We start from the raw sequence: 16,077 nt of genomic DNA on the forward strand, positions 1-16,077 counted from the left end.
TATAGATATCTCACGATGATTTAATTTTGCACGTAAATATGCACAATGGGCGGAAGTGTGAGCAATATTGTTTGTTTGTTTGTTGATAATAAACAATCCACTGGTGCTAAACCTACATGCAAACTTTGAGTGTTTGAAATGTTGGGTAACCTTATGTGTGAACTGTTGAACTGAGTTTTGATTTCATATTGAGCATTTTGCACCTTATTAGACTACTGTGCAGAAAATTTTTGCACAGTGAACATTTGCACACCTCACACATACACTCACATTACCGCTTGACAACGTGCTTGGATACTAACTTTTCTATTTTTGTTTTGATTTTGCGCGAACGGTTAGCATTTTATAATTGACTTATCCATCGATTAACTAAATTCACTCGATCCATGAATGTAACACGAACATTGCCAGAAACGCCATCGGAAGAATGCTCCTGTGCTACATAACGATGAAGGTTTTAGTTCGTCCTTTAACGTGGAGTACTAGGTGAACCGATAGACAGTGACTAAGGTCTAGTTGATGCAAGGGTTTATTCTCAAATTTCATAACGCCGAGATTAGCCATTTTTGACACCCACCCACCTCCACTTTTTGTATTTTTTGTAATAACTGTAACATTTGGGGACACTTGCCCACCCCCTTCAGCGATATGAAATTTGTGAATGGGCCAGAAGATCTTTCGTTAGGAGGAATACCAAATCGCTAATCGATTACGCCCTGAACCTGCGGAAAACGGATCTGATTCCGAAGACGATTTTGATGATGATCATTCAGGATCCAGCAAACAATAGCTTCTCAAAGGAAAAACTTCCCGATGAGCTTAATGGCTGCTGGCTATTGGTGCCGATTGCAAGGAGCATTCGTCAGGAAAAAAAAAAAGTCTTAGCGAGGTGTAGCTGGCAATACGGTGGGTATTTTTTCTACTCAAATGCTGGACGCTTTGAAATAAACATAACAATGAAGAAGTTATGATGCAATCTGTTTTACTGGTTTGACTGCTTTGAATTATTTTGAAATGTCATAAACAGCTTTCAAAGCATACGCCTGCTGATGTTAGTGGGTGTGCAAATTGTATCTTACTCTTGAACAATTTCATTAGAATCTAAAAATTCGTGCAAAGGTCAATACTGCACTGTCCATAATTGCATATTTGTAACATTCGACAAAAGTAAGCATTGAGTAAATGGAATACCAAGTATGCATTTTATGGTAGTATGGGAGGACACTAAAACTTATAAATATTACCAGGAACTCAACAGTGCTTATTTGAGGCTGATATTTTGTACAACTCATATCGCATACTAGGTGAATTGTCAGAAAATTATTCTGATAGAAATTTCATAGCCATTGTTTTACGAGGCTCATATATATAATCTCAATGTGACTGTTTTACCAATGTCACAAAACAACTTGGTATTTTTATTTTTGAATTTTCTAGAAAAATCTCACAGATTTCAGTAAGTTGATCGAAAGTATTTATCATTTGATGACTCTCCATGGTATCAACTCCGATTTGTCTAAAATGTCGAATGTGACTGTTCTGCATTTATGGGCAGTGCATTACGAACATGGTTTTTCATTGATGATCCCTTTTATTATATTTTTTGTTATATGTAGATCAATTTCACCCCAGTGTGCTATTTCAATTTTCAATGTATAAGCTACTTTCATGAAATGGTTCATAAAAAATCAGTCACGAGAACTGATGGAAATCAAAGAAGTACTGATTTTGTCGAAATTGGTTTGACGATATCTAAATTCCTAAAGATAATAAAACAAAAAGTTGTAAAATAGTGATTAATTTGCCCCCGGTTTACGGTATCCATGATTGTTTTTAGTTTATGTGTATCTATGTAAAATACTACAATTAAGGCTGGTTTGCTACTGACAAGAAAAGGAATCGCCTATCTCGATGCGTGGAAATTTTCTTCCAAGAAATGGTCAAGAAAATCACATTTTTCTGATCGCAGTACGCAGTTGAGAAGAAATGTCACTTCAAAGGGGGCTCTCTGTAGGAAATTTCTTGACCCATTCAGTCAAGGAATTTCTTTACTTTTCTTAAGCGAAACAGCATACTTAGCTTTAATAATCATAACAAATACATAAATGATTTTAAAGCTGGGTATGCTGTTCTGCTCAAGAAAAGTAAAAAATTTCTGCGGAAGAAATGATCAAGAAATTTTCTACAGTGAGCTCCATTTGAATTGACATTTCTTTTCAACTGCGTACTGCGATCAAAGAAAAATGCTTTTCTTGAGCATTTCTTGCAAGAAATTCCCCACGCATCGAGTTAGACGTTTACTTTTCTGTTGAGGTGCATACTTTCCATAAGAGAAAAATAACCGTCATTGTTCTACAAATTTTCATTGCTCGGAATTGAAGCAATGTTCAAGAAAATCTATCATTGCATTGAACTTGCTATCAGTAATGTGATGGTAGACCCTTATGTGGATTTCTTTGAATTTGAACAAAATAATCTCCATTATTACAAACAAAGATATTCAAACAGTACGATTCAATCCCACGACTCTGCTTCGCGTTTGATTTCCCGAAATTTATTTTTAATGATAATTGACAGAAGAATTTTTGAACCTTAAGCTCGTTCATGAACGTGAAACCTACTGAATTTTAGATAAATGACATTTCCCACCCTTTAGTAGTTCCTTCATCTTCGACTATCATGAATTTATACCTATAAACACGCATCGCTTGCCGTCCGCTCCAATTTCCAAGCTCATCAACGAAATGTTCGGTTTTCCTCCACCAAACGGAAAATGAACTTCAGCCTAGTAACAGTTCCCCTCTCACATTCCACGGTCGTTTCTAATTCACAACACAACACTTTGCTTAGTTTCCATTTTTCATCACTGCATGACTAACTAAAGTTCCTACAGGAACAACACGCGACACATATTCCATGGCCCTGTTTTACTGCCCCGCTTTTCGTGCCACATAACCACTATAATACACATTTTCTTCCACCTCGCACGAAAATTAATGATTTCCCGAACAACATGATTCCTGTTATGAGCTCGAAGGGACTCATTCCCAGTCTTCCCAATACCTAGTGCCTTAAATTTCGACTGTACGAAACCTGACACAATAACACGCCACGACGCAGCACACATTTGGCATAGCACACTTAGGTTCCTGTTTTCCGAAACGTGCATCAAACTAACGTCCCACTCCACCTTCCTATCCCCTCGCAAAGAAGGGGGCAGGTGGAGCAGGACTTAGCAGCACAGGCTCTCACAACGCTCTCAGGTCCTTTGGCGGTTCTCTCTTCGAGCCCGATCCGATTCTCTCTCGTGCTCATGCTCCAACAAAAGCGTTCGATGACTGGCTGGCCCCAACTTTTGCTCCTGCCTGTTCAACACTTCGGGTTCTTCAAAGGACCCACCAGTCCTCTCCCACACTAGCACTCTTTCCCAACCCCCCGCGGCTCCACCGACGGGTTCAACTTTTCATCCATTAATCGAAGAAAAAGAACAAGACCACCAGTAGGGCAGAACAAAGATGAAGAAGTGGAAAAATCCTATTTTCCCGGATTTTTCACTAAATTCGTCGGAATTTCCGCACTTTCGAACCGGCAAAGCGTAGACAACCCGGCGGGGCACCACGGAACGATGGAATACACTTGAATTTCGACCCGTCAGTGGCCAAAAATGGCCACTGAAAATTTCACACACACACAATTTTCCCTTTTGGAGTGGCCACCACTCGAGCAAGCCCCGAGACGGAGCTTACGGAAAAACGTACCTTTTCGGACGAGATCACACACTATTCTGACCCGAAGAGCTCGGATAGAATTTTCCTTGCCCATGCGATGCGATGGGGAAAATTGAGCGAATGCGTACCAATAGGACGACACTATGGAACGAAGCTGCGCGTGGGGCAGGGCTGGGCGGATATTTTTGAGAATGGTAATGCTTCGAACTTGGCGACGTCCGTTACCTGAAACGAACGCCATGCTTAACGTTATTTATAGACGACCACGCCGCGGCGTGTCTCCTGTGGCGCGTTTTTGCTTTGGGCCGATATAGGCGATGTTTGCGTAGGTTTAGTGAGACAGAAGTTCATTATTCGCTAAATACCGTCAGATTGTGTGATTTCGCTACGAATGCGCAATTTGTTCGTCAAGTTTCTCTAACGGTTTTTGGATAACTACCGTGATCGCCCCTAGCTCTGCGCACTTTCACCAAAATCTGGTGAAATACCGTCGTTGGGGGTGAGAATGGGTCAAAAAAGGATATGTACGATTTATTTATTGAATAATTATCGCAATATAACTCCAATAAACTTCCTTAGCCGAGTGGTTGAAGTCCGCGGCTACAAAGCAAAGCCATGCTGAAGGTGTCTGGGTTGGATTCCCGGTCGGTCCAGTATGATTTAGTAATGTAAGTTTTCTAGACTTCCCTGGGCATAGAGTATCATCATACTTGCCTCACGATATACGAAAGCGAAAATGGCAACTTTGACAAGAAAAGTTCTCAATCAATAACTGTGGAAGTGCTCATAAGAACACTAAGCTGAGAAGCAGGTTCTGTACCAGTGAGGATGGCAAGAAGAAGAAACTTCAAATTTGGTGTGTATGTACTCTGCCCATAACTGCACATCAGTCACGTTCGACATTTTTGACAATTTCGAGTTAATACCGTGAAAATTCATGAAATGATGTATATTTTTGATCAACTTACTAAAATCTGTGATTTTGTTCTAGAAAATTCGAAAAAATACCAAGTTGATTTGTCAAATTGGTAATAGGGCGATATCCAAAGCTGAAAAGGCAATAGATGGCTCTTTTCCAGTGGTAGTAAAAACGAAATCCTGAAGCAAAGAAAGCACCATGGAACATGAACTAAACACAAAAAAATATGTATTCACATAACGCTTGATTTCTAATCACTATTTTTTCGATCCAGTTTCCTAATTGCTTGTAATTCACGTTTTTCATAATTTTCCATACCGTCAAACGGGGCTTCTTTTGACATTATTTCCACATTCTTCAACTTTGAGGATTTGTAGCTCTAAGAATTATGAATGGATTTCGATAATTCTTGCATATATATTAGTTGTATATGTACGTAACAAATGTGCAAAATATGAAGCAAATCCATCAAGAAATAAAAAAATTGCTTGAATAGCGAAAAATATGTGTCCTTCAAGACATAAATGGGGCTACTTTGGACACACTTAGAAATCAATACGATTTGATAATAAAATGATTATTTTCGCATAAATTTTGAACTGAACTGATTCTATAGATTAACGTCTATTTTGACGTTGTTGAACGTTTTTCGTTGATAAACATAATTAAGAAAATTGTAAAGCGTGAAAAAATACACATACCTATAGAACACTTTTCAGCAAAATATGGTTTTGTAGTGTTTAACTTCTAGTATGAAATTTCAGTTTTACTTTCTTTTAAATAAAACTGTCAGGGTCAGCTACGACTGCTTGATTGTTTAAGTTGACACAATCGAATGATGCAATTACCAAGTACTGCGACGATTAATAAGGTCTGATTAATAATGATTAACATCTGTTAAAATTCTTAATGTTATATTAATGATATGTAGAAGGATCTCATCAATCCCTGTAACTGAAAGTAATTTTTATTTGAAGTGTAATGCATGAAGTACAAGAATAATGTTTTGCAAGATCGTAATTCAAATTTTACATTTGTAATTATTTTGGTCCTCAATAGTTTTGATATAGCTTAATGGTAGTCTATTTATAGCAGATCAAGAATGAAATTGTTTTGTACTATGGATGTAAAAATGACCGAGAATTATTTTTTTCAAGGAATATGGTTTGAGTTTACAACCAATACGTAATAAAATATATAAATTTGATGACTATTAACTTTCCTGAACCCTTGGTTAATTTTTTTGTTGTTGTAAAATATAGAAACCAACGCTACTTGCTTTTAAATAAAACTGTCAGGGTCAGCTACGACTGCTTGATTGTTTAAGTTGACACAATCGAATGATGCAATTACCAAGTACTGCGACGATTAATAAGGTCTGATTAATAATGATTAACATCTGTTAAAATTCTTAATGTTATATTAAATCTCATCAATTCCTGTAACTAAAAGTAATTTTTATTTAAAGTGTAATGCATGAAGTACAAGAATAATGTTTTGCAAGATCGTAATTCAAATTTTACATTTGTAATTATTTTGGTCCTCAATAGTTTTGATATAGCTTAATGGTAGTCTATTTATAGCAGATCAAGAATGAAATTGTTTTGTACTACGGATGCAAAAATGACCGAGAATTATTTTTTTCAAGGAATATGGTTTGAGTTTACAACCAATACGTAATAAAATATATAAATTTGATGACTATTAACTTTCCTGAATCCTTGGTTAATTTTTTTGTTGTTGTAAAATATAGAAACCAACGCTTCAAATAAAAGTCGTAAAATTAAGACCTTTGATCAATTATTTTTGTAACACAACAATTTTTAACATAAAATTATCCCAAATTTTTATGAAACATGACGATTCGATAGTTTTGTGACGCTCCCAATTCCACGATATGTGAAAAATTCGAACAATGTTTACATAGCAAATGTTTTGTGCCTTGTGAATAGGTGTTCGGAATTTTTAAATATATTTTCCTGTTTATCCTGTTATTGTTGATGTTGTTCCGAAAAATGTTCGTGTCTGGTTGTAGAGCATGTTTCGGTCAATAAAAGTGCTGAAGACACAAAATAGCTCAGATTAATATTTATGCTGCAAATAAATCAAAAACACGAATGTCCAAAGTAGCCCCCGGAATCAAAAGTAGCCCCGTTTGACGGTACGTTTTGACAGATTTCGACTACCACTCTTCCATGCGCTTGTGTTGGAAGTTTGAGAAATTTGAGAATCCAGCGTAGCGTGATCAGTGAGTAGAATACAAACATCAGTGTCGCCGCTGCGGCCAGTGAGAGAAACTGAATGTACGAAAGGTTGTTGTCTGTACTTTTTGCCGCTGGCGCCAACTGTTAGCATTTTAGAACGAAATAAACAGTCGTTACACTATTGCAACCGCATAACAGTCACATTGAGATTATACCTTGGACAGGCATCTGATACATATACCATGGTACAAGTTGTCAAGAAAATTATTCCAAGGCTATCTTGAATGAAGACAATTATCAGTATGGAACCCAGTAGTGCAAAAGGTACCCAAGTTTGACAGATCGTAGTACACTTTTCACGGCATTCTAGATTACCTTATGAGCCATAAAATTTTGGGCAACTGCAAGGGACATGGAGGTCTTTAATTTGTCTTTGGTCGTAGCTAACAAAATCAACAAGTAACGCACATGTAACGCATTATGTTCTATTGTACATTGAATGCAAGGTGCGTGCTTCTATGAAAGTACCATATAATCTGACGTGTGAGTATTTATTTTTCCACTTTGAGAATGTGCACGAGATTCTATTCGGCAACTAAATGAACAATAGTAGCAAACAAATTTATATCAGAATTATTTTCTGACTATTCACCTAATATACGATATGAGCTGTACAAAATTTCAGCCTCAAATAAGCACTTTTGAGTTCCTGGTAATTTTTAGAAATTTTAGTTTCTTTCCATACTACCATAAAATCGACACTTGGAGTTCCATTTATACTTATGACACACTTGTGGTATACGTACCATGGTACAACTATCTTGAAATGGGTTCCATACTGATAATTGTCTTCATTCAAGATAACCTTGGAATAATTTTCTTGACAACTTGTACCATGGTATATGTATCAGATGTATGTCCAAGGTATTACTCAATGCCTACTTCTGTCGAATGTGAAACACATACAGTTATGGGCAGTACTTTGATGGTACATTGACAACTGTTCAAAAAAAATAAAGAAAAATATTTATTCACTGCGGCACTATAAGTGAACGGAAAATGACCCAATCTCACCCCGCATAATCACGAACCATATTCGTACTGTTTCACATGCTATCCAGAACCGTATCCAAACATATCAAGATAATTTTGTACAACATCCAAAATAACAATAAACCAACTGTATCATAATTGGTTTTAACAGTTTGGTGAATGGTAATTGCAAAAATAACAATGTGGGAAATAGGCGGTCAAGTTAGGTAACCATTTAAAAATCCCGATTTTGTCGAACAAAATTTTTCGTTTACAATTTGTCAAATGAGCAATATACTATCCATTTTTCGTTCAATCCACTGTACAACGAAATGTTTCTAAATAGTTGAACCATAAAGTTGCAGTACGGTGAGCTTATAGTGTTTAATAGTATTGTAGCCCTTTTCCGTGATATTGTGTAATGGTAAAACAATAAAAGCCAAATTTAGTTATTTAACCTCTAGATTGTATTATTTGTATTATTGCATTGTACAGTTTTCTCTAATCCACGATTTACTTTTCCTGGTTGATTGAAATTAAAACCTGTTACAGTTTCTGTCTTGTCAGAACGCTATTGTCTTTTTAATTCTGAATAATCATCACTCCTCCTTGTTTTTACTTGGATTCAATAGTAACACTAACTGCTCAGTCTCCCGGAAACAGTAAATCCGGAGAATCTGTGCGGATCTTGCTCGCTATGCTAGGTTTGGGCAACTGGCTGCTGAAATCCGAATCGTCTCGTGCAGCCTTTGCAAAGCCGACAGGGATACTTGAAGGATGCATGAGGACGTTTTCAATGTTTTCTGGCGTATGCGCTTATAATTTAAAAGTTTTGCAGATCAAAATAATCTGAAAAGGAAGCGGTGTAATAATGATGAGTTTGAGGGAAAAAGACAATCTTGTATCTGATCCGTCCTACCTACCTACTTTCCCGTAGAGATTCAGAAGCAGGAACAAACAACAACGATAATTATAACAAATTGGAATGATTTTATATTAATTAATAATATTTTCACTGCCATAAGTCAATTACTAGTTAGTTTCTTCGATAGCTTGAAAATTGAGCGAAATTTTGCCTCACTTGGGACTCAACAGCTTTGCTATGTTTTGACAGATGTTTTTTTTTGTGAATACACTTATACCATTTTATACCACCATTTGCCGAATTGTTGAAAAATAGTACCATATAGTAAAATAGATTTGTGTATGTGTGTTGCTACAAACTATTTTCCAGATGGTTATTATACATTGCAACCATATCTGTCGAGTTTCTATCGCAATATCATTCAACAATTTCGGCACATAAAAATATATTGTAACTATTTGTGGTACATTGTTCAAACTGTTTGATATGGTATTAAGCTTGAGGATTCATACTGTTCAACAAACATGCAACTGTTTAAGATACTTTAACCTTAACCGCTATAAGAAGCTTACTGTTTGGAATGTGAGTGAAATTGTAATTTTCTATGCGGGACTGTACTGCCGTGAATCGCAAGTCAGTCCCATCTGTAAAAAGTAGGCCTTGAGAAAATGGGCTGTGAAGTTTCCAAACTTGTTCTCCATACGAATATTCAAACAAATCCAGAAGATTGGAACATGTTCAAATTTTAATGAAACTTTCACAATTTGCTTTTCACTACGAGAACTTTCTGAGAAAAATCAAAACACGGTTTATTTTTGTGTTACACGGTGCGGGAATCTGTAGTGGGACTTATATGCGATTACTTTTCATTATGGGACAGTTTGACTTGCTGGTTTTTCCTGCTTTTTCCAAACAAATTTTATTATCTCATTTGAGAAACTGAAAGAGCATTGGAAGATATGTTGAAAACTGAAACAAACCTCAATTTTGACGAAAATGCAAAAGGGGCTGAGGGGTCATGCACAAATTACGTCACGCTCCAAGGGGGGGAGGGGGTCGAGCCAAGCGTGACAAGCCTTATAAAATTTTCGGAGAATTCACATAAAAAGTGTGACAGAGGGGGGGGAGGGGTCGAAAAAGTTGAAATTTAGCGTGACATAATTTGTGTACCATCCCTGACTTGCGATACACGGCAGTGTAATTGAAATAACTTGTTTTTGAGAATATGATTGCAAAACCTGGAAAATATTGATGAAATACGGTGCAAATATGACGAAAAGACATTTAAGATGTTTCACAAGTGTGAAACCACTTAAAATAACGATTAAAGCAAAAAATTGAAGATCTATGAGAAAAAATATGTAAACACAGCATTTATCCACAGACAAACAGACGTAATACTTAGAACAAATCTCGATCAAAGTCATAGTCTCGAGGACATGTACGCCCAATGCTAAAATTAGTGTGGTTGGCCGACGGGCCAACAGATGGCGATAGTGTGTAAACGTCAAACGCGAACAAAAATGATGCGAGCGCTGCGGGTGGTGGATTGGCCACCTACCATATTTTTGAATTGACCGTTAAAAAGATGGTCGATGGACAATGATGAGAGTGTGACGTCTGTTTGTCTGTGATTTATCGTCAAGTTAACATAAATTTTCTTGTTATTTTCCTCAAATTGTCTTCAAAGTCTCATCCCTATCGCCAAAATGCTTATTCAGTTTCCCCAAAAGTTTAATAAAACCGTGATTATTTTAAACCTTCGCATTAGTTAAGTTTCGGTGCGAAATTCCACGATCAATACATTTCAGGCAGATGTTGACGTCATAATCATAATCATAAAAAAATATTCTGGGGGAGGGGGTTGAAATACCGTAAAAAATTTCTTACGTATATGTTCTTGTAGCCTTTTAACCTTCCAGTCGTCTCGTAGTTGACCACCGTCCGAACCACCTTGCTGCTGTTGTGATCAAAAAGCGTGTTTTTTTTTCAATTGGAATCATTTATAAAATTAAAGTTTAAATGTGTTATAGCCATTATTTGAGCTGGGAAAATTGCTAAAGTATGCTATTTCGTATTATTAAATAAAAATAAGATTTCATTAAACATTTTAGGACCCAATTGTAGACAACTAGATCATAATTATCTCATTTGACAATCCAACGAATCTAATGAGAAATATTTCATTTGCAAAGCTTCATGGCTGAAAATACGCAGAATTATACACTACGCGACTTTAGTTAATACCGTTAATACCTCTAATAAATTTACCTTGTCTTATATTTCGTCTTATGATGCGATGGAGACGCGTTGTACTTTGTAGACTGACATCAGATATCGTTTGATATGTGTTAGGGTTTTATGGAGGAGATTCTTACGCGCCATAGAATTCTACACTTTTCCTTCATAAATTGGATGCATCCGGAAGCAGTTGACGGAAAATTTGGTCTAGTTTCAGTAACATATTGGCCACCGGAGGTATTCCGGGTTTTCCGTGGGCATGTCCAAATGGCATATTTTCTGTCGCTTGTATTTTTGTGCGGTGTTAAGTTGTGTAGATGTTTACAATTTTCCTAGAAACTAAAATGAACAGGAAGTTGAATGCCGGCGGACGCATAAAAAATCGTTGAAAATCTTCAGAAATATGATCATTTCCGTAAAACTAGTTTCGGAAAATATGATCAGTCACATTTGTACCTATATTAAATCATGTACAGGGATTGAATCCTGAGAAAATTGAGAGAATCTCTCACGTATCGCTCTCTGTAACTATCATAACATGCTGCACATTATGAGAGACTGTTTATCGTATACTGCTACAAGTTTGCTCAGATTGGGGGGATAGTAGTGCATGATAAAACCCCTCTAAACATGCTCCAAGCCTGGGGGACACTGTTGTTATTGGAAGTTCGTGGATTGTTTATCGAGCCAGTTAAGAAAAACCCCTATCCCCAACGGTAAACAAGCGAGAAAAATGGATTTTATCATCGCTCTCTCGTTGGGGCTATCGCTCGCTGCTTCCATTTATCAGACTTGTTACACCTTGCGATACAATGACGATCGTGGACCGCAACAGATGGGATGTTTTTCTTTGCTTGCTTTGATCGTGCTTCATTCTCAAATGAGAGCGAATTCTGCAACGCCTGATCATGTATATATTATCCGAAGCTATTCAAGTAAGCATCAAACTTCAAGATGCTGCTTCCGGCAGCATATTCAGAACCATCAGACGAACTAACCACTCTAAAGTAGGGTCCAGGTACCTAGAAGGTGTGGCCAATTAGGAACATGTTCGGAACTATATTGATATAGGCATCAAACTTCAAGATTTTAGAAGGTAATAATTCCGGAAGGATTTCTAGAGCCACCGACTGTTATGACCACTCTATAATAGGTTCCAGGTGCCCCCCGGAGGCCACATCCTCCGGGGCAATTCGAACCTACTAAAGAGTGGTTATGGTAGCCGGTGGTGCTGGAAATGTTTCGGGAAGCACCACCTATGAAAATCTTGAAGTTGTCCATATTGATATGGTTTCAGATATGTTCCTAATAAATCACTTCCCCCAGGGCACCTGGAACCTACTATAGAGACCAGTGCGTCTAATGGTTCCAAATATTCTGCTGGAAGCATCGTTTTGAAGATTGATTCCCACTTGGATATAGCTTCGGATAATATATACATGATTGGAAATACAAACATGACTACACTGAAACAAGCGTTGAAGTAATGAGAACCATAAACAAGTTTTTAAATTTACTATTCCAATCACGATTGAGCTATCAAGAACGCTTTTTATTTGCGTTTTGGTCCCTAGCCGCGCTTGTCAATCGCAAGATCCTTGGTACGATTCTGGCTAACTGCATGTTTTTAACCATGATATAGTAATTTTTACTGTGAATATGGTACCATGGTAAAATTGAATGCACAAAATGTTTGAAATAAATGCAAATTGTTTCTGCACAAATCAAGTGGCGTTGTGTATTTAATTTAACCTTCTAATATAGTATTTTCAACTGCAACGCTGTTCTCAGTGTATGTTTTCCGTGCACTGAAAAAAATCCACACGCTTGATCCGTGTGTTTAAAATTATGGATCGATTCATGAACGTCTATGTCGATTTGTTGTGATTTTCTTACAAACTTCGTGTGTATTACACATTAAATTCTTTAGTTTTGCTTCATGGACTGATTCATCAACCGACAACATGAATTCCATAGTTTTCCACATAAGTTCATAAAGCTTTCCATTTCAAATTCGTGTGCGTCCACTTATGGGTGCTATGGATCATCACTCAACACGGATTCAGTGTGTTTAACTTATGATTATCTTGTGTCATGATCATCATGTTCAAGTTGGTCGATTTGAAATCGATGAGCTTGCTGTCGATTTCCGTGTTCCAAATTTTTAAATTATTAGTGACCAACCCATAGCGAACTAAATTGCGGATGGACCTCGTGTCAAACGACAGTCATCATCATGTTCCAAAGAGAGGAGGCAAATTCGGAAGCTGAAAGTGTTAGAGGAAAATTTGAGGATTCGTTTTTCTTTCTATTATTGAAGATGTCCGAGTGAATATGAGGAGTTCCTTCTAATTCTCTATAAATAAAATGCATTACTTCCAGCGTTGGATATAATGTATGGTGTTAGAGAAAAATCGGATTCCACTAACAGATTTTCCTAGCTTTCAGCTTCGAATAAAATGATATATGCTAATCCCGGGCTTCCCAAATTATGGATTTGCGGCGCCCCGCTTGTTGCTGACTCACTTGTTAAAAAAAAAAACATTCAAGTGAGCTTGCGACAAGCAGAGGAGCCTCGAATCCATATTTTGGGGAGCAAGATTTCTTCTATCAAATTTCTTTTTTCAGTCTCATGACATTCATGTTCTATCACACATGACTACCTAAAGCCACTACATTTAGAATTCAATAAGCAAATCAGTTGGTTTTCATGATCTAATACTTAGACATTCATGTTTGTTTCTCATGACAACCTAATGTGGATACACATGTTATTATACCGTGAAGTCAATGACGAAATCCATATGGCTATCACACTCAAGTCATGTGGTTTCCCTCATTGCGCAAATCTATAAGTAAAACACACGACCTTGGCGTGTAGATTTTTCTCAGTGTGACCAGTTCCACGGAAATGGTCATATTTCTGAAGATTTACTACGATTCTTAATACGTAAACTTCTTTTTAGTTCTAGTTTCTAGAAAAATTGTAAGTATCTACACTCCCGTGCATAAGTTTGGGTTCACCCCATAAAAAACATACTAAAGTGTTCAGTCCATATCTCTGTGATTACACATCCAATTAAAACTCTCCAAGCCGCATACGAAAGGCAAAGAGTTATTCTTACTTCGTATGTATTTTTCAAAAAACATTTTTTTTAATTTTGTATACTATTTTTTTACTTAAAGTTGTGACATTCTTCAAAAAACACACTGAACAGCTATTTTGCTCAGCATTCGACCAAAATTTAAAGAAAAGTTGTCATTAGAATCGTAATCTTATATTCTTTAAAGAGCACTCACGAAATTTTGCTTATTACAATTAAATTTGTGGGCTTCGTGGCCGTGCGGTTAGTGTTACCAAGCATTTAGCCACATCGTGTCGAGGAGTGTGGGTTCGATTCCCGCTTCAGTCCGGAAAACTTTTCGTCAGGAACGTTTTCCGGTTGTGCCACTGGGCGTTGCATGCTAGTCCGTTGTCTTGTGTGGTGCTTCCTTCAAAGGGCAAATCGTCCACTGGAAGCATTAACGTGTAGGTGTCTTTTAAAAAAAAAAAAATTGTTTATTACAATCTTTCTTCAAAATTCTTGCGGATTTTCAATACGTCGTCCGTTTTATGTGAAGTGTTTCGAGAAAATGAGTCACTCGTTAAAAAGTAGCTAAGCATCCATACTTTCAGACGCGCAATAGTTTTTCTTGCCCCTCTTTGTCCCTAGAGGTGAAAATTCTATTTTCATTTTTCATTATGATTTATCTATCTCATCATTCAAATCTGTATAATGCGTCAAAACTCGTTTAAAACTTTACTGAAATTACTAAAGGGAAATTAAAATTGTATCTCTAGTTTTAGTTTATGCACAAATTTCTGCATTACAACCATTTTTTTTTTGCAATACTAGGCTTTTTATTCGATTGGATGAAAAAACTTACTTTGGACAAATTTCACTAGAAAATCGATTTTCTAATTTGACATTTATTTCCAACGGAATGATATCAGGTATCCAAGAAAGCTATTAGACTGCCATTATCAAGCGATTTGGAACGTATTTGAGGTTTTGTCCGACCTTTGTATGCAGGTCCATGTATGTATTCATAGATAGCGCCGTGCATGCAGTGACACAGCGACAAGATCGTAGCATACTGTAGCTTGAGCACCACTGATATAGACAAACTCATCTCTGAGTAGAAATAAAAATACGATGTCATGTTATCAGATTGCATATTTAAAGGAGTTTGAAATTTTAAATGCACCTCTAAAGATTTCAACTCACAACCAGAGTTACTCATGGATTCTTTACTTGAATAATTTTTAGGTGAACCAGTCACGGCTGACCTCGCAAGCAGTGAAAGTCTCAGACTAAAGACAGCCTAAAGATATAAGACATACAACAAAGCACAATGGATTTAGTCTACATCTGTGACACTCTGAGTAGAAATTTCTAAGGGTGTATTACTTATCATATCGCGAAATTGCATATTAGCAGGAGTATATGTTTACTTTCGAATGCACCCCAAACAATTTTTACTCACAACATCAGTTACACAGAAATTGAAAAATCATTTGACGCACGGAAACGCGAATCTACTCAAATCCGAGTCGTTTCAACACAAAATCGTAGTTGAGGCCTTTGTAGTTTATACCCAAAATTGTATAAATTTCCAAGGTCCCCACTAGATAGTTTGCCTTTGATTCCGTTAAAAAAAAATTTCATAGTTTATTCAACCCAAGCATAAAAATATTTACCTTTTTGGGCCAAACTACCTCCATTGGGGCCTTCCTTAGCCGAGTGGTTAGAGTCCGCAGCTACAAAGCAAAGCCATGCAGAAGGTGTCTGGGTTCGATTCCCGATCGATTCAGGATCTTGTCGTAATGAAAAATTCCTTGACTTCCCTGGGCATAAAGTATCATCGTACCTGCCACACGATATACGAATGCGAAATTGGCAACTTAGGCCAAGAAAGTTCTCAGTTAATAACTGTGGAAGTGTTCTTAGAACACTACGCTGAGTAGCCGGTTCTGTCCCAGTAATAATTCCAGGGTATGAACAATTCTGAAGCTTTGGATTCTAGTTCAAATTTTGACGTATAGAA

At 36.9% G+C, this 16,077-nt stretch overlaps 1 protein-coding gene across 1 annotated transcript in view; it reads right to left on the reverse strand.

Moving 5' to 3' along the window:
• Positions 1–3,878, reverse strand: part of LOC5578933 (calcium-activated potassium channel slowpoke) — a 61,560-nt gene extending 57,682 nt beyond the window's left edge. Inside the window, exon 1 of the mRNA XM_021856606.1 lies at positions 3,759–3,878. The gene's annotated coding sequence lies outside the window, so the exon portion shown is untranslated. The remainder of the gene's footprint in view (positions 1–3,758) is intronic.
• Positions 3,879–16,077: the final 12,199 nt, after the last annotated feature.

This window comes from Aedes aegypti, unplaced genomic scaffold (genome assembly GCF_002204515.2).
Source record: "Aedes aegypti strain LVP_AGWG unplaced genomic scaffold, AaegL5.0 Primary Assembly AGWG_AaegL5_hic_scaff_1893_PBJ_arrow, whole genome shotgun sequence".
Classification (NCBI taxonomy): domain Eukaryota; kingdom Metazoa; phylum Arthropoda; class Insecta; order Diptera; family Culicidae; genus Aedes; species Aedes aegypti.